Raw genomic sequence first — 24806 nt, 5'->3', positions numbered from 1 at the left:
AAAAGGCTTTATAAAGGGTAGACAACTTTCGGACTTAACATACGATTTGATCGGGGCAGTGGACATTGCCTCCACCTTTTTCCTTCCTTTGGCGATTATGACCCTTGACGCAACTAAAGCGTTTGACCGGGTAAATTGGACATACTTAGCAGAAACTATGAAGAAATTTGCATTCGGTCCAAATTTTCGAAGAGCAATTGGACTCTTATATCAAAACCCCAGGGCAAGTATCATGGTGAATGGGGTGTGTACTCAGCCCTTTCAGATCACTAGGGGGACAAGACAGGGCTGCCCCCTGTCCCCTTTACTATTTAATATATACATTGAGCCACTTGCACAATCCTTCAGGGATGACTCAAGAATTCCCCCATTTAAATTCGGTGGATGGGAAAGAAAAGTTGGGCTATATGCCGATGACATCGTAATATACACCAGTGACCCTGCAAATTCTTTCGCCGTAGTGGTCGAAAAAGCCAAAGAATTTGGAGGTATCTCAGGCTACGATATTAACGCCGAAAAGACCGAGTTGATGACATGGAATATTGCCAGTCCGGGTGTGGGGGTGATGCCCTCAACACACGCAATACGTTATCTTGGAGTTAAAATCACACAAGACATAGACGATTTAGCAAAATCAAACCTAGACTTGGTTGCCAAAGACGTAGGGCCCTTTTAAGATCTTGGGTAGGTCTTAGACTATCAATATATGGGAGGGTTAATATTGTAAAGATGTCCATCCTCCCGAAATTGACCTTTATTTTTAATACAATTCCCATTGCATTTGATTCTAAACAACTTCTTAAGTGTCAACAAGAAACAAATTCTTTCATATGGGGGTACAAAGCGAAAAGGTTGGCTTGGAAAAAATTAAGGAGGAGGAGGGAAAAAGGTGGTCTGGCCCTCCCAGATATTCAGTATTATTCGTGGGCGTTCCAGCTTTCCCACTCAAGAATGCTTCTGAAGACACCAGATGTCTCCTCAAATGGGAAACTATTTAAAGCAATGTTGGTAGGGGCAAACCTCCCATTGGATGGGTTTCTTTTCAAGTTCGGAGAACAAAAGTTTTTCAAGAAGGTGAGGTTAAAGATTTTATTAACGCAATTAAAGACATGGGTACAAATTAAGCGCAGAGTGGGGTTGGCGTACTACTCTAATTATGCACCAATTTGGGACTCTCCCGGGCTTCCACCATGCTTACAGGACTCTCTGGCCACCCCGCTAATATCAGCTGGGCTTGCTAGATGGGGGGACTTACTTGATGGTGGCAACCTGATAGCGTGGGAAGCCCTTAGGGAAAGAGTAGGGGTGACATTGTCTAGATTTAAATACATACAAATTAGCAGTTGGGCCAGAGAACTGATCAGGAAAGTCCCTAATATCGGGAGAACTAGTCCTTTAGAACAACAGCTAGTTGGAAAACAGATAGGAGGTAAAGAGGTGGCCTGTTGGTATTGGTCTATACATGAGGAGATAGATGGGGAGTTTCACCTGCCAAAACAGTTATGGGGGAGAGAAATTGCGGGAATAGAGGAGGACAGTTGGATAGAATCGTTCACCCTTTTATATAAATTGGTAAAACCCGCTTGGCTCAGACGAAACCATCTGTTCACTTTACATCGGGCTTATCTCACTCCTCTACGTCTGTCTAAATTTCAAGAGGGGAAATGTTGTAACAAATGCAAACTCCCCTCAGCATCTGACTCTCATATGTTTTGGGAATGCCCCCACCTGGCTACTTTCTGGACAGAGACTAAAGCTACCCTGGACTCAATTATACAAACCGATATCCCATTATCTTTATCACTTGTCATCCTTGGTGTACACCAGAACATAACTGGGGCAGCACGATCCTTTTTGTTTTACGCCATACTGCTGGCAAGACGGCAGATATGTATGCAATGGGTGGAAACCACCCCTCCCACTCACTCAGGATGGTTAAACTCATTATATGAAACCTCAAAGGTAGATTTGAGAAGATCATGTAGAGCTCAGAATCTCTCATTTTGGAAGCTTTTGACGGAGTGGAAGTGAGGTTCTATTGGGTTTTTTTTGTGGGTTTTTCCCCCCAATATCCAATGATTAAGCCCATCCACTCAACAGTTCAGTATTGTGGTCTGCCCAGATTCCGACATATATATACTGAATACTTTGGCAAGAAGTTGCTTTGAGACATTGTCACAAGATGCACGGTTGTACCTATCAATTCATAAAACTCTTTGCCAAGTAGTGAAGCGGCTCAATCTCCAGGGTCTTGCTCCTAGAGGCAGTGAGATGATTGATTGGTTGGTTTCTCCCGTATCTAAGGGACGTGTGTCGGGCAGATGAGGATAATAAAAAAAAAAAAAGATTTGCCCAGGGCCTCAGACCCATTCTTTATAATTCCCTTTTTTAGCCCAGTTTCCTTCCTGAGACATGCTCAGGCCCTCCTTGTAGGTTTTCTCTACATCAAAGAGCGCCCATTGAGGTGCACCAGAGGAGCCCGCTTATCCAACTCTTTTGTGTGCTCCTCCCAGCTTACAGGAATGAAGCAATAGACACATCTGTCTGTGGTGGTTTCCTTTTCCTCTTCATGTTTTACCATGCAACCATGGGTCTTCCAAAATCGACCGCAGAGTCAGCCATCAAATTGTACTTTTCACAGGCATGCGTACAACTAGCACATGCATACAGCATAAACTCACTGCACTACATCCTTTATGTATTGTACCAGGCACATATACACCCAGTACATGCATATACTAAGCACACACTGTACAGCACTACAGCCTTCATTAATTGTACCAATCACAGGCACACATATCCTCAGCATAGGAATATAACATGCATACACTGCACAGTAGTGCATCATGAATGAAATGAATGAAATATTATTTATAATGCGCAACTATGCCCAATGGGCGTCAAGGCGCCTATATTGTACCTATCACATGCAAACATACACCCACCAAACTGATGTAGGCCAAGGGTGAGGTAAGCACAGACCAGCAGAGCATTAAATAAGAGAGCCTGTAGGCTTCACTCCAGTGACACAGGTAAAATGGACCTGTTCACTTCTACTGTTCACTACATGGTATGCTGCCACCACTACGCTTGTGCTGCTTAACACCAGGTAAATATACAGTACAAGAAACAAGTGGTCCCAAAACAAAAGGAATTAGATTAAGTATTCACACTTAAAAAGAGACATAAATCCTATACACAGTATCAGCATTGTTTTTAATCACAATGTCTAAGTACATTACGTCACATGTTCTGAGTAATAAGAAAAACTTAACGTATTTTGTGCCCTGGTAGGGAAGGGATGGGAAAGGTGGTAGTTTAGGGAAAAGTGTAGGGTAATCAACAAAATGACATAGCAATGGTCAGGCGACCTTAGTATAAAATGCAATGGTTAAATCAACACAATATAGACGAATAGTTTAGATACTATTACATGCACATCATGCTTCCAAAGGAGAATACAAACAATGAATTATATGGGAGGAAGCTGAATGTAATGAGGCTGTCAACGTTTCGACCCAGAAATAATCGCAGGCAATCGATGATGCCTTGCTAAGGGGTCTTCATCAGGACGTGGGTGGGGGCGTATTATCTAAACAGAGGGTAAGTGATTACATTGACAATGGTCAGATAACGTTCAAAAAGATCCATTAATATCTAAAAACAGTAATAATGGCTGAAAGGAGGAGTTGCCATGAGATGTGTGGTACTTGAATCATGGTAAAAGGTATCTCATAAATGGGCGAGGAACATCGTGGCGTCCTAAAATGGAGCATGAAAAAATTAAAACGCATCCAGAGTGAATGCAAGGAAAGATAAGTAAGCATGGGCGAATTTTGCAAATCTGGCGTTCGTGAATTTGCGTATTTGCGAACTCGCAATCCGCAAAATCCGCGAATTCTCGCGAATTTGCAGATTTTTTTTTGTGTTCGCAAGGGTTTCTGCCAGTTCACAAGGGTTTGGTACCAGTTCGCAATTGCGAACTTACTTGTCGGCTCGCAACGGTCGCGACTATGTTGTTTTTACGTCTGGTTCATCATCACAGGTTCCCAGCACCCTCTGTTTCACCACTGCCACCCTCTGTTTCACCCATGCCACCCTCTGTTACATCAATGCCACCCTCTGGTTCATCATCACTGTAGATTATGGGGGGGAAAAGCAAGCACACCTGCCCTGCTTCAACTGACATGAATTATTTTGGGGTTAGTTTATTAATGTGTCACTGTTTTAAAATTCCAGGTCTGGCACCTGCTTCCTTATCAGTAATTTGCTTTCTGTTGCAGTGCAATTTTTTTTTCCAGGACCTTTGTGGCCTACTGTAGCTATTCTATGAGCCTGCTGTGAGGGTCATAGCAGGGTCATACAATTGTTGCAACTAGCAACTGAACTCTGGAGGGGCCCCAGTCAGGAAGCACTACAGGGAATGGTTACTAATGATGAGTTTGAACTCTTGCACCTGCTGAGTGCTTTCAGTTTTGCAAAACTCGTTTTTCTGCAATTTCGCGGGATTCGCGGGGCGCGAACTTACGCGAGATCGGATTCGGAAGCCGCAAATTCGTGCAAATATGCGATTTGTTTTTTTGCGGCGTGTCAGTTCGCAAGGTTTTGTGCGTTTTAGCGAGTCGCTTGTAGCGCAAGGCGCAAAGTTACCCTCACGGTCGTTCAAGGGCGCGGCCATCTTGTTTGCATGACGTATTTCCGTTTCCGGCGCGAAGTGTAATCTCGCAAAGTGTGCGGCTCGCTAGTACAATTTCGCGGGTGTTCGCGAGGAAAATCTCGCGCGAACTTACCTGCGCGGTCGTGAACGGGCGCTGCCATCTCGTTTTTCATTCATTGCTATGGTTCTGGGCATGCTTTTGGTATCCTCTCTGTATCTCTGCCATCCTTTGCTTGTTTGAAGTTTTTTTTTTATCTATTTCACTTATTATCTATCTCTCTATTTTTCTTGCTCTATTTTTTGTGTTTTCTGCTACTTTTGGTTAATTTTAAACTACTTTTTTCAACTCTTTACTTTTCTTCTCTTCCCTATTCTATTTTCTTTATTATTTAGCTTCCTTTCTGCCCAGACCATGGTGAAGGGAGCCGGGAAGCATCCCGAGAAGGGGAAGGGTCCCGCACCCCGTGCCCGGCTCCCGTGCGGGCGTTTGAGGGGGGAGCAGGTCGTACCCCAGGAGATCTTCAGCCCGGAGGAGGTGGGAGCACTAATTTTTTATGTTCAGCGCCGCCTCCCCAGGACCATCATGACAGGCGGCAGGATCGGATAGCGGGTACGGGATCCGGGAGCGCCGGAAGCGGTGGGAGAGGGTGTGCCGGGCCATGTTCCACCACTCTCAGGTCCGGCGCACCTACAACCAGGCCACCCACCGCTAGACGGATGTCCTGGACCGTGAACGCGATCTGCTCGAACTGCTTGGCCTTGAGATCCCCGGGCTTGGTGAGTAGTAGTAGCTATTTCTTTACTACTCTGTTTTCTCCTGCTCTGTGTGTTATTATATTGCAAATTTTTGTTTTTTACCAAGAGCAATAATGCTGCTCATTACATTGTAGGTAAATTATATTTCAAAATCTTCTGTGCATTTCAGGTGCACTGCTCTCCTTCTCAGTAGTGTTGCTACTATGCTTATTTGTTTTCGATTTTGTGTTCATTTCATTGGCCTGTGAAATTATGTATGAGTTTAGTTTAAAGAACTGCGTAATGCTAGACACTAAGGTTCAGATTTTTAATTACGGGCGCATCCCTGCAAAGTAATTGTGTGCCACGCCACCATCACCCATGGTGCGCCGTATTTACAATGCGGTGCACCATGGGCCCAAAACGTCACCAAAGCGTTACGCATCTTTGCCGTAAAGGCATCGCATTGCTGGAGTTGTGTCGCAACGATGGTGCAGCTCCATCAATGCTCTGGGGTGCCCTATCTCCCCAATGCTGCGTCAAGCCGTACGTCTGCTTCAAGCAGGCGCAGGGTTTGAGTCACGCATCATTGTCGTTAAAGTGAGTGATTGAAATCTTGTAGATTTCCCTCAGCCACTTTTAGGATGCGTTCCTGCGCAGGAACGCCCTCCCTTGCACCGGAACGCCCCCTGATGGCGCAGGGCTTTACAACGTGATGCATCTCCCATATGCGTCACGTTGTTAATATACGCCGCACCATTGCGCCTCTTTTGTTCTGCCGCTGCGTCACAAAAGTCACGCAACAATGGAGCAAAAGAGCCGCAAGAGGCTTCTAAATCAGCCCCTTCAGACTCAAGTCCAGTCCTTCCTTTGTACACATGGCGATAAGAAGAAATAGTGGTGGTGGATTGATAGTTTGAGTATTTTAATGACTGGTTAATGTAGTAGGAAACTTTAGTGTTGTCGCTGATCTGCAATCACGATGGACTTTGTCTGTCACTTCGCGTGCTGCGAACTGCTGCCTGCCAATCCTAGCAAACCTTTTTAGTACTTTGTTTAGTGAGTTACATAAGAAGTTTCCAATTCGACGGTCCACAAATCAAGCAATACTAATAACGTAGTAGACCACATGAGATCGGTCAATAATATATCCCGTGGAATAGTTGTCTATTTGCTATTTTGCCAAAATATTTTGTTATTGTTCTTTTGAAATGTTTGATTTGGTTGACAAATATCATCCATGTTTTCTGGTCTTTCTTTCTTTCATGTTGTACATCAGCTCCCCCCAGGGGCAAGAGGACACAGGAGGAGGAAGAGGAGGGTGCTGTTCAGGATGCAGGCCAGGATCGGGCAGGCGAGGGCTCCTTTGCTGGCCCCAGTAAGTTTTAATTTTAATATAGAGTACTTATTTTTTCCTAGCGTTCCTCATTCGATTTTTTCTAAATCGTCTTTGATCTTCTTGTAGACTGAATCTAAATTCTTATCCTGCCTCGACTATGACTCCCTGTGGTATTACTAGATTATTCTTATTAGTCTGTCTGTGTAGCTAACTAAGATTGCACATTTGGCAATTCCATTGGACTCCCATTCTAGTCAGCAATAGCTCTATGCACTGAGTGCTGTCCTCTGGGATTGTCCATAATGTCTTTTCAAGTCTTCTAAATGTTTATGCTTTGACAATTGCCAACAATAAAAAGGTGAATGACCACCAAGAAAGAATAAGTTACTACTTTACTTTTGGTTTGGATAGTAGGACAATCCATTCTACTACTGTTGCAGGGACAAATCTGCACAAACAGAACTATGGACACTAAATAATGCATTGCTTAGCTTATCAATTATAATAGGTGCTGTTAGACTTTCTACATACCTCAGTGATAACAGACTTTGTAGTTGAACCCCCAATCTCCTTACTGACTAGATAGTGTGGCAGAGTCATTTAGCTCCCAAAGTCACCGATGATTGATCCCCAATGATGTCAGAGGCACGGACTCATGCTTGCAAAAATTCCAAAACCTTTAGCTCATCCACTCTAGTCTGGAGGACCAAAAACCACAGAGTCTATTTAAGTTTAAAAGCTTTATTAAAAGTAAACACATTTATTAAAATCAAGTTTGCCATAAAAGTAAACGTTTAACTGAAAATGGAAAAGTGCTTAGTGCTGACGATTAATTGGACACATTTCTTGTGGTCGAACCGAGCTCTCACCTGGTTTGAACTTGATCCTGCTCGTGTTCTTAGAAGTCAAGCTTCTGTCTGTTAGGAGAAAAAGTGGGTTGTGTTAAAAATAAAAAGCAAGCATTTATCAGTTGTGCCAAAAAGTGCAGCAAGACAACAGCCTTCCCTGGAAAAAGGGACATTTTTACTTTAGAGTACACAGTCACAAATTATTACATTGTATTCTGTTTTTTTCACATTTCTTTCTTCCTCCTAGACCAAATATTATATAGTAGTGAGTGGTGTATTCTAACATTATTAAATGTACTTTGTAGGTGGAACATCTGGAGGCGGGCCAGCGCGGAGGTGGTGGCATTGGACGAGGGGAACAACTCTGGGGAGGAGGCGGTGCAAGTGCCGGACATGCCTGTGAGGGATAACACGGTGGTGGCGGGCAGAGGTAAGCTATATATTCCTTACTTATTGAGATTGAAGACTGCAGAGTGTGCTTTCTGCACAGGTGTATTATAAATCAACCAGATAGTAGCCTCCTCTAAATGTACTTCTACTTAGCTGTGAAGTTTTTGGCGAGAAGAATCCCAATCAGATCTGAGATGAACTTGATGGATAGGATGAACGAAAAGCGAAAGAAGGGTGTAAGTAAGTGTGGAAGGACGAGAAATGTAATGATGACTGGCAAAGAAGAATGATATGTGCTTGCTTGGTCCCCGAGGTGGCTGGGAAGGAAAGAATATGGTATGGTGCATGGCTGGGTGAATGATGAAGCAAGGATGGGTGGAAGGAGAACAGCCTCGGTGGGTGAAACAGAAACTGTATGTGTGCATATACTTTGAATGGATGGATGCCTGGATCATGGTACTATCTGACTCTTAGATAGCATATGTGTATCTATAGAGTGTAAATGGTCACTGGATGAACTAAGTGTTACTTTGAAGAGCATGTAACACCGCACCCGCACGTCCGTTCCAGTGTAGGAAAGGCAAGGAAAAGAAGTTGTAATTTTGTCCAAATACTACCATGAATAGTAGCAGTAGTTTGTATTGCAACTGCAAGCACAGCATATATCCGGTTATTACGGTGGACACTCCCTACCTCTCTTAATAACTTTAGTTTAGTAGTAGTACGTCATTCATGTGTGGGTGTATCACTGTTCACTCAATAATAAGCAAAGCACCGAAAGTCATCCCATATGTCATCAAATACATCCCATGTGAAGTGATAGATAATCAGATTATTTAGCTTCTTCATTTTCCTTTTCTAATACTCATTTGCACTATAGGGTGAAAGCTAAATTAATTAAGCAGTAGCCCTTTTAACAGAGTATTCTCAGTGCCACCCGTAATAGAAAAGTAAGAGCTTCACCACCTGCATGTACTGGACCGGTGCAGTAACGCAAGTCTGTCTCACTCATCATGGTGTGCGTCTGTTTTTCTCGGGTGCAAGTTCACTGCACTGGCATTATGCCGGCTTGCATAAGATAACGTACCAATTTTCCGAAACAAGAGAGAAGAAGAAGAATAAGACTGGTGTACTGTCATAGTCGACTGTAATGGAAGTCCATAGTGCTCGTAGAATTTGTTCCTTAAACTCCCACTAAAGTTAGAGCAAGGATGAAGAAGTCGGAGGTTACATAGATACTGTCCTCAATAGTTATGTACTGTGCTTTCAATTTGCTACTTGTACTGTGACACAACTTTCTGCTCAATCATTTTGTGTTAATCTTAAGGAGCATTGGTTACAGACTATGTCTTTCTTTCTTCATATAGTTGCTCCTTCCAAATCAAACAGACCATCAAGGAGGAGGGAGCTGGCTCGAATGGCCCGGCAACGGAGGCTGGATGTCACTGTCGCCGAATATCAGCGGCTGGTGGCCCTGGAGGAGGAGGAGACGCAGTCTTCGGGTACAACAACAACATCCACTGGGACAGCTGCATCCTCCTCCGTGCCCCCACGGGCTGCCAGCCAGTGCAGTGCTCCAGCGGTACATAGCCGGGCTACCAAAGCCAACGTCCACCGCCGAGCAGCAAAGACAGCAGCTGCCCCCACAGGATTTGCAAGGCACGCCAGCGCCGCTATGCCTCAGAGTGTCCTACCTGGAGCAGGAGGTCCTAACCTATAAGAACGTGGTGGAGGGCCTCCGCTTCGACCATGCCACCCTCCGCAAGGAGCATGATGCCCTGGCCACTAAAGTCAACAGCACCCTTCCGTAGTGTCCCTTGCCCCTTTTTTAGAGACTTTTGGGGGGTGGGAATTGGGAGTTGGGTTTTTTTGGGACTTTTTAAGGACAATCGTTGGCGTTAGGGAGGGTCTTGCGGGAGATTATTTTGTTAGGGCTATAAAAATATACTTTTTGAAACTTTATCTGACCATACCTGTTTTTTACTGCTTTTGAGTCTGGTGGGTGGTAAGTTTGTTTTCCTGAATAGTCCTAGGACTTTAGTAGTACTACTACTACTGTCAATCTCTCGTCTCTCCTAATACTCCATTATACTACCTCCAACCAAACGCTTATCTTACCTGTAATTTGTGTTTGAAAGTAGGGCTAGGCCCAGGGCTGGCTCCACGGGAAATGGCGATTAAGGTTGGCAATCCTGGGCGGATGAAATGTCCTCCTCATTGCGGTGGTACTAGTGGTGTGACACAGTGGCAGTTGCATGCCTATGGAAAAAAAGAAAATGAAACCTGGTTTGTCCTTACTGTAGCATTACAACGATACAATAGAGAATATAGCAGATGACAGTACACTAGAACAGGGCCACAATGTAGCCTAACAAATGGTAAAGTATAACTTGTACTTGTGTTAGATTTCTTTGACATTGGCTACTACAACAAGAAATAGTACTGAAGCTGAGTAAGTCTAGAATATATCCTCGGATTCCTTCACCAGCCTATTGCTATGACCTTATCCTCCCCAGCAAGTGTGTGACATTTTTATGTCATTTAGTCACACATCAAGCAAAACCACACAGCCCGGGGGAAGAGGGTTAGGGTTTGGAAAATGGATGGGAATGGGGGTTTATTTTTGGGTACGTTTTGTTGAGAGAAGAAAAAAAAAGCCCAGCATGGACAAACAATAATTGAAGATAAATAAATCTTTGGGTACAAAGCTAACCATAAATCTTTTAAGTGATAAAGGAAGTGCATGCACTACTGCATGCATTGTTACTGAAAAGTAAGTAGTACTAGAATGCAACAGTACAGGGCTGCAGCGTTTTCACTTGCCTATCTCTGCACTCAGAGAAACACATCTTACAATAAATTAGGTTTAGAAAATAGCCGAAGTAAAACCTATAGAATGGCTGTAGGGATCAATTTAGAAGCAGAGAGAGATCCAAGAAATGCAGTCACACTCATAGAAGAAAACAATGGATACTGTATCTGTATGTTGTTGTAGTTGTCCTGTTGAATTTGGTAAGTAAGTTGCATGCAGCAAAAAATTCCTCTTATTAGCGGCACTCCTCCATTCCAGCTGACGCTTCGCCCATCAATGTTGGTGACCAGAAGACACCCTGTCCACTGCCTGCCTGGCGGATGCTGAATTGCGGCTCGCTAATGTGAAGCCTGACTCCATCCTTTTTTCCCCATTGCACAGACTGAAACCCGGCCTGTAATTATTGAACGACAAACAGGAAGTGATATATTACAACACCACTGATAAATAAATATAAGGTATGTACGCTGTGTAGTGCTAAGATTCACACTTTGATTTTCCTAATAGACAGTACAATATTTTTGAAAGTGCGTACTCTGTCTGAGTCACCTTTTGAAGGATAAATAAGTATGCGCAAATTAATTTAGCAGATCTTTCCCCTCAAGCTAGGTGTACTGTAAACTGTGTTTTAGAACAAAATTAGACCTTCCCAGCAGTGCTCCCACCCAGACCCTTACTAAAGCCAGTCGGAAAATGTAGAAGACCCCCAATCAGATCTCAAAAAACGAGGCCTAGCAGAAAACTGGTGACAAAACGTACTTTGAAAGTAAAAGCAGACCCAAATACCCCCTTACCCACTGTGGATTGTATTCAAACCACTTGCAAGCAAGCAAAAGTATCCACATCGCTCCAAGAATCGAACCCCCCCCACCCAAACACATGCAATAGAAATACTGCTAACCCTAACGAGCCCTAAGTTAAGAATAGTGTCAAAGGCTTTCTTTAACTATGCCAAATCCCCCCTTTCCCACCATGGATTTTCTTCAAATTACTTGCAACCAAAATTGCACATTCTCACGAGTGCTCTTAGACCCCAGAACTCAGTTGCAAAAATCTAGAACACCCCGAAACACATGCAATCCTACTGCTAGGGCTAACCCTAACGAAGCCTAAGTTACAAAAAGTGCCAAAAGGCTTTTCCTTATGGATTTTGTCCAAACCACTTCTATCCGGTATTAGACCTTCCCAGGAATGCCCCAAGACCCGCCAACCCACCTGCCAAAAAGCACAACACCCCCAAACAGCCAAAAAGGAAAATCTCATACTTACAATATTTCTCGGCCTTCGGTCCAAACGCGCTGTGCAGCTAGGTCATAACACCCGTTTTCCACCACGGATTTGATGAAAAGCAAATGCAATCAAGATTAGACTGTCCCAGCAGTGCTCCCAGACCCCAAAACTCACCCACAAACACCCGGAACCCCCAAAGAGCACCTGAAAGGCAAGCAAGTCAGCAAATACGCAAAAAAAGTCCGCCTCCAATTTGGTCCAAACCACTTTTATCCGGTATTAGAGCTTCCCAGCAATGGCCCCAGAGCCGTCAACCCAGGAGAAAAGTAGTAGAAGACCCCCAAACAGCCAAAAAGCAAAAGTACAAAAAAGTGGACTTAGTCATTTTCTTGCCAATTTCCAAAATCACTCTGCGCGCACTCTGCAGCTAGGCCCTAACTCCCCTCTGCCACCATGGATTTGCTTCAAACCTCTTGCAAACTAATGTATTCATAGCCAGCAGTGCTCCCAGACCCCGAAACCCACCCACAAACACCAGGAAGCCCCCCAAACAGGCCCCCAAAAACGCTACATAGAGCAAAATGTCAGAAATAGCAAAAAAAATTCTGCATGGATTTTGTCCAAACCACTTCTATCAGGTATTAGACCTTCCCAGGAATGCCCCAAGACCCACCAACTCACCCGCCAAAAAGCACAACACCCCCAAACAGCCAAAAAGGAAATCTCATACTTACAATATTTCTCGGCCTTCGGTCCAAACGCGCTGTGCAGCTAGGTCATAACTCCCGGTTTCCACCACGGATTTTCTAAAAAGCAAATGCAATCAAGATTAGACTGTCCCAGCAGTGCTCCCAGACCCCAAAACTCACCCACAAACACCCGGAACCCCGCCAAAGAGCACCTGAAAGGCAAGCAAGTCAGCAAATACGCAAAACAATTTCCGCCTCCGATTTGGTCCAAACCACTTTTATCCGGTACTGGAGCTTCCCAGCAATGGCCCCAGAGCCGTCAACTCACCTGCAAAGAAGTAGAACACCCCCACAAGTACTGAGTCTTTCTTCATTGGGTGTAATCCAGCCCTCTGCTTTGAGGGAAATAGGAGTCTGGAGGGGGAGGATAGAGGAGCATGTTCTTCTGAACTTGTGAACCTGAGGAATGCAGACTGCGGCACCTTCAAATCAATAAGCAAACAAGTGAAGACAGTTCTGCTGATGGGCTTGTTTTTGGGATTAGGTGATTAAAGTTTGAATTATATTAACTGTGCACAACAAAGAAAGACAGACACACAGGAATAAAAGTGAATAAGAACGAAAAAGAAAGTTATTGATTCATTGTCTCATTTTCAGGGCTCGGTGTCACGGAATAAGAATAAGGCTTCGTCATCATACTCTGCGAATTCAGGCAGGGTGAGCTCAGTGTCACCTAACAGAGAAGAAATTCCCTCATCTACTTTGCTGTCCACCTCATCTTCATCTGGCGTGCTTTCTCGTACTTTGTAATCTGGTGGTATGAGGTGCTGATTCATCTTGATCATTGTTAACCTCTCCACATTTTTGGGCGAGAGGCGGCTCCGTTTGGGAGTTACAATGCCACCAGCAGCACTGAAAACACGTTCAGAAGACACGCTTGCGAGTGGGCAAGACAAGTAGTTTAAAGCCAGGTTGGAGAGCTGTGGCCACAATTCTTTTTTTTCCATGCCAATAAGGCAATGGGTCAGCATGAACATAGACCTCTGTTGAGTCATTCAGATAGTCCTGCGCCATCGACTTAAGGTCCTCCAAGGTTCCTCCACTTTGCTTAGTTGTTGCTGTGACCTTTTGAGATCCAAACCCAAGCAGAGTTAGCCAATCCTCTTCAGCATCCAATGTTACTGTTGTGTCTGGTGCAGATGATCCGGTTGCCGGTGTCTTTAACGGCTGAGAGGTCACTTGTGCCACAGCCACAGGTGCAGAAGTGGATTGTTTTGACTGGGGATGGCCTGCTGATGCTGATGCTGATGTACTGCCTTTTCCTTCAATGAGCTGCCGTTCTCTTTCAAACCTCTTGGCTAACACGGCTAGCCAACGTTTGTACTTTGTAACATCTTCATCAGCAAAAGGAAAGAATACTCGGCCTGCCAGCGCCTTTTTGTAGCGTGGATCCAGAATAGTAGCACAAATGTAATGCTGTTCTGAGTGGATCATTTTAAGACGTTCATCACCTTGTAGGCGCTCTAATAATTTCTCCGCCAAAACAAAAGGGTCTGTTTTTTTTCATCTTTTTGAAACACAGAAGACACCGCCTTCAGTTGGCGCTCCAGCATGTACAACAATGGGATAGCTTTTCCCAAATTACAGTCCTCCTTGCTGACTGCATGCGTGAAGACCTCAAAAGGAGGAAGCATGTCTGTCAGGCTTTTAACTATTTCCCATTGCGCCGCATCCATCCTCAGGTCCTTCTGAGCTGTACCCTGTTTTAAGAAATAGTGATCGAGTACCGTATACTGCTCATACAGACGCTCAAGCATGTAGAAGGTTGAGTTCCAACGTGTTCCCACCTCCTGGATGAGTGCTTTCACTGGCATTCGACGTTCATGTAGCAGGCTCCTCAGATGCTTCCGGGCCTTAAAAGAATGGCTGAAATGGTTGCACATTTTTCGGCAGGTGTCCACTACCTCGCACGCTGGACTGTCTTTATCACTCAAGAATCTTTTAACAACCAGGTTTATACAGTGCGCCGAACACGGCACTCTGAAATAGTCACCCAGCTCCATGGTCTTAACTACATTGGCGCCATTATCCGTGGAAACATAACCAATCTGGCGTTTTTTTGGGGACAGCCAGTGAAGGACCTTTGTGTTAAACTCATCCAAAATGTTTTGTGCTGTGTGACGTTTCTCCAAGCCAAACATGGCTAGTGTTGCATGTTTCCGAGCAGCTTTAAAAACTTGGTCCGGGTCAACACCTGCATTTAGCTTTGCTTTAACCCCTGAAAAAGAGACCCAGTGTGCAGTGATGCACATGTAATCAGCGCCTGCGCCACTGGTCCACATGTCTGTTGTCAGATGTATAGTGTGAACAGCACTCTTCTGAAAAGCTGCCCCAATCACCTCCAGCACATCTTCATGTAGTGCTGGAACTGCAACTCTGGCAAAATAGAACCGGCTAGGAACCTTCCATTTAGGGCAGAGCGCTGCCACTAATTCTAGAAAACCAACCCCTTCTACAAAAGAAAAAGGGAGAAGGTCCAGAGCTAGCATTTTAGCCAGCTTAGTGTTATACAGACGCGTCAGTGGGTGGTTGCGTTCATATGGCGCTTCTGTAAACAACATGTTTCTAATGTTGCCCTGGACCAAGCATTTACGGGATGATGATGATTTCTTCGACCCAGTTACGCTCGCTGATTAACTTTTTCGCATTGGTGTCTCACTCTCTCCCACACTCTTAGTGTGGCTCACATGGGGTGTGCTGCTGACAGGGGTACTGGGTGTAAGTGAAGTGTTTGACACGTCTTCCTCCTCCTCTTCATCATCAGATGAAACATCAACGTTTTCTTGACGTGCAATTCGGGCTTCCTTGATCGCCTGTAGGTGCGCAAACCATTGGACAGCGTGCTGTCTCATAAGATGACCTCTCTGGCCTCCGGTACCATAGTTGGTACCAAACTTACCACGACTAACTGCAACCTTACAAATGCTACAAATGGCGAAGTTTTCCCTTTTTGGGCAAGCACTAAGGAAGTCCCAAGCTGGGGACTTGAATTGTCTGTGGGGGCCGGAGGAGGCGGTGATACTGGTGGTGGTGGCACTGGTCATGCTGCTAATGCCAGATGAAGTGGAGGATGTGGATTGCCGAACTTTAGTACGTTGTGCACTTTCACCACCACTAATTGAGGTCGAGGTGGATGGAGGTCCCTTTTGGCGAGGAAGAAATATGGAAGCGGTACGTGTTGGTGTACTAGTTAACTCCAATGATTGTTGTGTTTCCATTGCCTCCTCGTCGACATCATCATCACGCTCAGCAGCTTCTTGGGCTAGGGTCAAAATGTCTGTTTGCTGCATGCCCGCTGGGGCTGCAGTGACCTTTATGATGACTGGGTCGTCGTCGTGAGAGCCTTCATCAGCAGCAGCATCCGCCACTTCTTGTTGAGCCTCATCACACTCCATAACTATGAGTTTTTCGACGACCTTCCTTTTACGCTTAACTACCTTTGTCAGATCATGGTGTGCCTCACTCTCAGACGGCCGTGGTGGTTCCCAATTTTTATCCATATCATCAGAAGGAGGTGGGCTTGAAGAAGATGTAGACACCCCCCTTGATCTTTTCCTTGCTAGGGATGTGGAAGACACTGAATGATCATCAGGAGGAGTGGCTTCCTCAAATGATACCTTGGCTTGATTGTCGATTTCCTGATGTGCCCCTACTTCGGGAGGAACAACTATTGTGGGCACTTGTGACCCTCCATGCACCTCTGCTTGCGCATCTCCTTGCGCTGCCTCTCCTTCCACATGTACTTGGGCTTGTACTTGCACATGTGGTTGTTGTTGCGGCTGTGGTTGTTCAACACTCGTCAGATGAGTTACAACAACCTGTGTTGATTGAGGGACATTGCTGCTACTTTCTTGCGATCAGTCAACATCACTGGTCGATGGTGATTGAACAACTAGACTAAGTGCCTCTGCAGCACTCATGGAAAGGGGCGACCAATCGGTCCCCCCGAACGTATGGCGGAGTACCACGAGCCCCCCGGGAAGCCATTTTGGGCGGGAGGCGAGCCTCGGCTGGTATGCCCGAAGCGGCGTAGCCGGGGCACGCTTTTTCCCGCCCTAGAGTGGGCTGGCCTAGACACTGACGCGGCCAGCCACGCCCTAGGGGCAGGCAGGGGCGGGTTTACGCCCGCCCTGAAGACGGATAAAAGGAGCAACAAGCCAAGAACGCATCCTCTTGTTCCTGTGCTCGGAAGCTGCACCTCTCGCTACACGTGAGCTCGAGACGGAACGAAGAGCCAAATTTTGAGTGTGGTAATCTTTCTTGTTTGTCTTACAGATACTCTGTTGGAGAATGCCTAAGAAAGTTGGAAAGCGAATGACTACCGACCAGATGCTGCGTGTCCTTATGAAAGAGGTGACCGACCTAAAAAAGCGAATGGCGGATAAAGACGGGGAAGATGGACCGAAACGTCCTTTGGCTGGAGCAGCTCCGGGAGGAAAAGGCAAGAGGCCCAGAAGGGGAGCAGCTGGGGGAGACGTCCTGGTTCCCTGTACCCCACTCGAAGGGCCGACTCCGGTGCCGGCAGAGGGGAATCCGATTCCCGTGGTGGTCAGCCCCGTGTCCGGGGAGGATATGCCGCCCGAGCTGGCAGCACAATTAGCAGCATGGTTGGGTAAAGATAGCGAGGGCGCCACGGCTGACGACGCACGGGTGTTGATGAAGCAACTGCGCGAAACGAGGGAGGCGGCGAAGGCAGCATCGCCTGTTATCGCGCCGGCTGCGGCAGTGGAAAAACCACCTGGGACGGGCGCAGCGGTAGATACAGCTTCCGGTTCAGGTAAGCGGCCATTGCCGATTGCGAGGGATGAGTCTGCACCTTCACGAAGGGAAAAGTTGGGTCAACATGTCCCTCTGGCTATTAAAGAGAAGATATGGGCAGAGGAGTATGTAAACATCTTCTCGTTGCTTACCGATCATTATGAGATGGAGCATGTTAAGACCCAAAAGGAACTCATGCATCCGAGTGTTTGGCGCGCTAAGATGGCCGCCTTTAAGGTAAATGAAAACATTGGCAACTGGGGCAAGGCGTGGGGGATTTTTACGTCCATCCTGGGCGAACGTAGGCCCGAGTTGCTGTCCGAATTGCCGATTTATCAGTCACGGATCATGGGGTATTCTGTGTCACATGGGGGCAATCAGTGGTTCTGTTACGATAATATTTTTAGAAAAGCGAAAGAACATGATAAAAACTTAACTTGGGATTGTTACGATTCTGTGTCATGGTCAAAAATGGAGGATACTGGTATGTTGAATTTGCCATTGGTAGGGAGTAGTGTGGGGGAATCCTCCCGCCAATATGCTGGGACGCCCTTTCGATCAGGTACGAGTAACGACCACCACTCGAGGCCGAACGCCACCACAGGTAAAAGGGGGATTTGTTGGAACTTTAACAGGGGTAAGTGTACGAGACCCCAGGGGTCCTGCAAATTTAGGCACGAATGTGGTGGGTGTGGGCAAACTTCCCATCCTGAGTCCATGTGCAGAGCCAAAACGGGTGAAAACGGGGGTAGAGGAGGCGCCAAACAGGTCTGAAATGGTCCGAGGGGCGCCTTTACCTACTCCAATTGATACCATGGCAATGATTCCTTGGCTCAGCGAATACCCGGATCACGCTTCCGCTGGGGTGTTGCGGAACGGTTTTTTGTATGGTTTCCGCATCCCAGTGGGGGATTTTCAGGGTGTAGCGAAATGTAAAAACCAGATATCAGTCTTGCAACATACGACCGTGGTACAGGGGAAGATTGGGAAAGAGGTGGCTCGTGGTCGAGTCGCCGGTCCCTTTGACGCGCCACCGGTTGCTAACTTCGTTTGTTCCCCTTTAGGGGTGGTCCCCAAGAAGGACCCGGGTGAGTTTCGGCTGATACATAATTTGTCAGCCCCACGTGGTCTTTCCGTAAATGATGCAATAGACCCGGAAGTGTGTTCGGTGCGGTACGCATCCTTCGATGAGGCCGTAGCCATTTTGAATCGCCTAGGGCCCGGAGCGCTGATGGCGAAGTCTGATATAGAGTCAGCGTTCCGGTTGCTCCCGGTACATCCAGACGATCAGCGTCTTCTTGGTTTCATTTTCCAGGGTCACTATTACATGGATAGATGTATGCCAATGGGGTGCTCTATATCTTGTGCCTACTTTGAGCAGTTCAGTTGTTTCCTGCAATGGGCCTTCACGAGGAAGACGGGGTTTCAACACGTTATGCATTATCTCGATGACTTTTTGTTTCTAGGGGCAGCCGGGGATCCGGAATGTGGTCAGGCTTTGAATGACTTTTGTGTTTTGATGAATCATTTTGGTGTGCCATTGGCACCAGGTAAGACCGTGGGTCCTTCGACTTGCCTCGAGTTTCTGGGGATTGAGCTCGACTCGGAGGAAGGTTGTTTTCGTTTACCAGGAGACAAAGTGCTAAGGTTCAGGGCATCCCTGAAAACGTGTGTTAGTCAGTCTAAAGTTAGGTTACATCAGTTACAACAATTGGTGGGACAGTTGAATTTTGCACTAAGAGTAATACCGATGGCCCGCCCCTTTTCCCGCTCGATCGCTCAGGCCATGGTCGGCCTGAAGGAGGGTCATCACCGCACGAGGCTCTCGGCAGAGGTTCGCCAGGACATGCGCATTTGGTTGGCATTTCTGGCGGATTTCAATGGTCGAATTGTCTGGAACAAACCGGCGGTGTCCTCCGAAGAGCTGGGACTGTGGACAGATTCGGCAGGGAGTATTGGTTTTGGTGCCATATTCGGCACACAATGGTCGGCTCAAAAATGGCCGTCATGGTGGCACGAGGGCGGGCTGACAAGTAACATTGCTTTTCTTGAACTTTTTCCCATTCTGGTGGCTCTGAAAACTTGGCCCGAGGGGTTTAGAGATCACTCTGTTGTGTTCTGGTCTGATAACATGACCGTGGTTGAGTGTATCAATAGCCAGTCAGCACGATGCAAATGGATTTTGAGACTGCTCAAAGAAATTGTGTTATTATGTATGCAATTGAATGTGCTATTTAGGGCAAGACATGTGCCGGGGTGATGAACCAAGCGGCTGATGCCCTTTCTCGTTTTCGTATGCAGGCCTTCTGGGGTTTTCTGCCCACAGCGGACCCGTGGCGGCACCCTTTCCCGAAGCTCTCTGGTCTCTCGGTGCCCCGAACTACGAAACCTCGTGGGAGAGAGTTTAGCACCCAGGACGAGGAAGGCATATGAAGGGGCGTTCCATTCCTATTGGGCCTTTTTGGGGGCTGCTAGGTGGGAGCTTTGGGGCCAGGAGGAGTTGGTAGTAAAATTTCTGCTGTCCTTACGTCAGGCAGGCAAGTCAGTGGCCACGGCCCAGAGGCATCGGGCCGCCATTTCCTTTGTGGCAAGGGCTCATGGGATCCAGGACCCAACAGCGTCTTTCGTTGTTCAAAAAGCGTTACGTGGGTGGCAACGCCTTGAGGGTCGCAGAGTAGATGAAAGGCGCCCGATAGGTCTGGATAGGTTGGCCCTGTTATTATCGGTACTTCCTGCAACATGTTCATCCCGGTATGAAACTGTGTTATTCCGAGCCGCTTTTGCGCTGGCATTCCATGGGGCTATGCGGGTGAGCGAACTAGTGGCGAAGAACAAACAGGATGCGATGGGGGGACTCTGCCGAGAGCACGTTCAGTTCAGAGGGGAGACAATGACTGTCTCGTTTGTCAGGTCCAAGACCGATCAGGGTGCGATGGGGGACTGCATAATCATACAAAGGGTTCCCGGGTCCTCCATGTGCCCGGTGAGTTGCGTGGAGGAATATTTAGCGCAAAGGGTGGCATCATGGGGGGGGACCTTGTTGAGACACGCTGACGCCACCCCACTGACGAGGTTTCAGTTTCAGCGGGTGCTTGCGATGTCGATTTCCGCTGCGGGCTTGAACCCCGGCGAGTTTGGGACCCATTCCTTTCGGATAGGTGCTGCTACAGAGGCTACAGCCAGGGGTCTGAATGTCGAACAAGTTAAACGTGTGGGGCGTTGGTCCTCGAACTGTTATAAAAGGTATGTGCGGTTGCACATGTTGTGAAGCTGTAATGATATACTCACGCTTCTTGTTTTTTGTTTGGTTTTCAGTTGCGCAAGCCTGCGAGGCGGGGCGGACTGTGCAGTCGACCCAACACCGGGCCAGCGGTCAGACATCACCGGCTGTGAAAAAGGAGGTGTGGGTCGTGGGCCACTCATACGTGAGGCGTGCCGCGGACGTATTCAAAGCAGGTGACATGATTCACGTGGCTGGGGAATACGGGTACAGTGTGTCCTTCTACGGAAAGGGCGGGCTCTGTATTGACCAGTTTCAATCATTTTTTGAGGGTTTGTTAGGGCGGACGAGGTCACCGCCGGCTATAGTCATAGTACATCTTGGGGGCAACGATTTGGTGACCACTGGTAGACGACTTCTTCTTGAGGCGATGCTTTCCACGGTAAGTTGGTTAGCGGGAAGAGTTCCAGGGTGCACAATCGCATGGTCCCATATGATCCCACGAAAAGTGTGGCGGGGGGCTCTTTCAGTTTCTGCTCTGAATCATTCAGTAAGAAAAATTAATAATAAAGTGAGTAGATTGTTCCGTTCAAGTACACTGCATTCTATTTCGCATGGTTGTATTAAAGGGGACAGTATGTATTTGGGTGATGGTGTTCATTTGTCCCGGGTGGGGAACGAGTTACTCATAGGAGACCTGATAGCTTGGCTGAGGACGTTGTGACATGACCTTTAGGTAGGAGTGTGTGGGGGGTCCGGATAGCCGGTCAACTATCCGGCCTGTGGCGGTAAGGTCATGATCGGTGAGCACTAATTGGTAGATCCCTATGAGTGGGCGTCACCCATTACGGATGGGAGCGCACGAGGGAGGTGGCCATCGGCCCCTCAACGGGTAGGCGGTCCCTTCTAAGGATGGGCCGCCGAAAGGAAAGGAAAGGCGGTCAAGGCCCCTTCCTGGGTAGGAGGGGCTACAGCCCCCTCCTGGGGAATTTCCCGGGGCCAGGATATCTGCGACGGCAGATGTGGTAAGTTGTGTGGGGTTTGGGAGGGGGTCTACGCTACCTTCTAGATACCTCACACGAGTCCTCGGACGACCTTTAAGTGGCGTCGAGTTTATTGGGGCCCCCGTCAAGTCAAGGGAAATTGGTAGTTGCACTTGAGGTACACCTCTGTGCGGTCGCCCCTCACAAGTGAGGGGGATATTTCTGGTTAGGGATCTTGACACCGGTTACGACCTTGCCGTTGGCCCTTAAACGTTAGGATGTACAATTTCAAATTTGCAAGTTAATGCTTTGTAGGATGTTAGTTCGGCTAGGAGAACCTTTGTATTAGAGAATATGTTAAGGTTAGCCAAACATCGCAATGTGGTAATGAAATTGTACATAATATGAAACTGTTAATTTAATGTTTTAATTTTTGTTTCATATTTTAATAAATACGGCCGGGAGGGTCACTCCCTCCCGTCTTCCAAAAGTTCAGAACTGTTTCCGGTTTCCCATCCTTGGGGAGTGTGTTGAGAGGGGGTGGCGGGTATCTCAGCCATATGGAAAGGGGCGACCAATCGGTCCCCCCGAACGTATGGCGGAGTACCACGAGCCCCCCGGGAAGCCATTTTGGGCGGGAGGCGAGCCTCGGCTGGTATGCCCGAAGCGGCGTAGCCGGGGCGCGCTTTTTCCCGCCCTAGAGTGGGCTGGCCTAGACACTGACGCGGCCAGCCACGCCCTAGGGGCAGGCAGGGGCGGGTTTACGCCCGCCCTGAAGACGGATAAAAGGAGCAACAAGCCAAGAACGCATCCTCTTGTTCCTGTGCTCGGAAGCTGCACCTCTCGCTACACGTGAGCTCGAGACGGAACGAAGAGCCAAATTTTGACCCGCCCACCAGCCCCTGAGGACAGCAAGTGGTTTGGAATAAAGTTTGTTGTACTAACGCTATTTCTTGCAGGTTGTGATAATTATCGTGGTAATTCTGATTATGCAATAAAGAATGGTCATTTCGTAGTATGTTCTCAAATAAAGTAATCCTGCACTAGTGTTGACCCATGATCTTGCGTGTCGTTAAGCTGTAATTGTGTACTGTTTTTTAGGAATTTAGTCATGTTAGTAATTTAGCATTTTAGTAATTTAGATAATATCGTCGTATTTATTTTGGTCGGGCGGTAAGGTCATGATCGGTGAGCACTAATTGGTAGATCCCTATGGGTGGGCGTCACCCATTACGGATGGGAGCGCACGAGGGAGGTGGCCATCGGCCCCTCAACGGGTAGGCGGTCCCTTCTAAGGATGGGCCGCCGAAAGGAAAGGAAAGGCGGTCAAGGCCCCTTCCTGGGTAGGAGGGGCTACAGCCCCCTCCTGGGGAATTTCCCGGGGCCAGGATATCTGCGACGGCAGATGTGGTAAGTTGTGTGGGGTTTGGGAGGGGGTCTACGCTACCTTCTAGATACCTCACACGAGTCCTCGGACGACCTTTAAGTGGCGTCGAGTTTATTGGGGCCCCCGTCAAGTCAAGGGAAATTGGTAGTTGCACTTGAGGTACACCTCTGTGCGGTCGCCCCTCACAAGTGAGGGGGATATTTCTGGTTAGGGATCTTGACACCGGTTACGACCTTGCCGTTGGCCCTTAAACGTTAGGATGTACAATTTCAAATTTGCAAGTTAATGCTTTGTAGGATGTTAGTTCGGCTAGGAGAACCTTTGTATTAGAGAATATGTTAAGGTTAGCCAAACATCGCGATGTGGTAATGAAATTGTACATAATATGAAACTGTTAATTTAATGTTTTAATTTTTGTTTCATATTTTAATAAATACGGCCGGGAGGGTCACTCCCTCCCGTCTTCCAAAAGTTCAGAACTGTTTCCGGTTTCCCATCCTTGGGGAGTGTGTTGAGAGGGGGTGGCGGGTATCTCAGCCATAAGGGATTGGACTTAAGTTGGCGTGGTGGTGGTGGTGGCACTGAGCCCAATGGAGCGGGGGTGCTGCTCCCAGCTTGGTCCCCAGCAGATCCCGCTGCTGCTGCAGGCGTACTTTTTTTTTTTACTCCCCAAAAATGTGGCGGGCGGCACACCAGTCTCCTTGGTAACTTGATTCTTCTGCTCCTTACTGGCAACTTTCTTGCTAGAGGAGCTACGGGGAACTTTTTTTGGGGCCATCTTCTTCAGAGCAGATCAGAACAGCAGGCCGCAGTTGCACGAGATACAGAGTTGTCTGTGGCCAGACATGAGGTCGCGTGACGTTATGCTGCACACACACACCGCTGCAGGACTTCTTCCTGGCACTGGTGGTTCTCTTGAGTATTGTGCACCTCAAAGCAATGGAAGACAGAGGAACATCAGTTCAGTTATACACCCTAAAAAAATTGAAAAATACTGAAAAATCAGCACAATCCCATGCCATCCATGATGATTACATTCAAGACACCCCACAGAAAGACTAGGAACATGCACTACTCACTACCCCTGGTGAAAAGGCCACAACAACAGCCCAAAAAAACGAAAATCACAGACAAATCAGCACAATCCCAAGCCCTCCATGATGTTTAAATTCAAGACACCCCACAGAAAGACTAGGCACATGCACCACTCACTACCCCTGGTGAAAAGGCCACAACAACAGCCCAAAAAAACGAACATCACAAAAAAATCAGCACAATCCCAAGCCCTCCATTGAGGTTTAAATTCAAGACACCCCAGAGAAAGACTAGGCACATGCACCACTCACTACCCCTGGTGAAAAGGCCACAACAACAGCCCAAAAAAACGAAAATCACAGAAAAATCAGCACAATCCCAAGCCCTCCATGATGTTTAAATTCAAGACACCCCACAGAAAGACTAGGCCTATGCACCACTCACTACCCCTGGGCATAAAGGTTGAAAGCTAGGCAAAATGGTTGCAGACCTAAGAACACTGCCTGCATTCAAAATGGCTCCCTCCCTCCCAGCACATGGCCAGGGACTGTAGCAGCACTCAAAATGGCCCCCACCCACATGGCCGGTACCCATGAACACCCCAAAAAATCGAAAAACACAGAAAAATCAGCACAATCCCATGCCATCCAGGCCCTCCATGAT

At 47.2% G+C, this 24806-nt stretch overlaps 1 protein-coding gene across 1 annotated transcript in view; it reads left to right on the top strand.

The window, feature by feature from the left end:
- The first annotated feature begins 806 nt into the window (after positions 1-806).
- The window catches only part of LOC147730628 (uncharacterized), a 49982-nt gene continuing 25982 nt past the window's right edge, over positions 807-24806 (top strand). Inside the window, exon 1 of the mRNA XM_086954093.1 lies at positions 807-1113. The gene's annotated coding sequence lies outside the window, so the exon portion shown is untranslated. The remainder of the gene's footprint in view (positions 1114-24806) is intronic.

Source organism: Lissotriton vulgaris, chromosome 2_1, assembly GCF_964263255.1.
Source record: "Lissotriton vulgaris chromosome 2_1, aLisVul1.2, whole genome shotgun sequence".
In the NCBI taxonomy this organism is placed as follows: domain Eukaryota; kingdom Metazoa; phylum Chordata; class Amphibia; order Caudata; family Salamandridae; genus Lissotriton; species Lissotriton vulgaris.
This window is presented reverse-complemented; position numbering and strand designations above follow the sequence as displayed.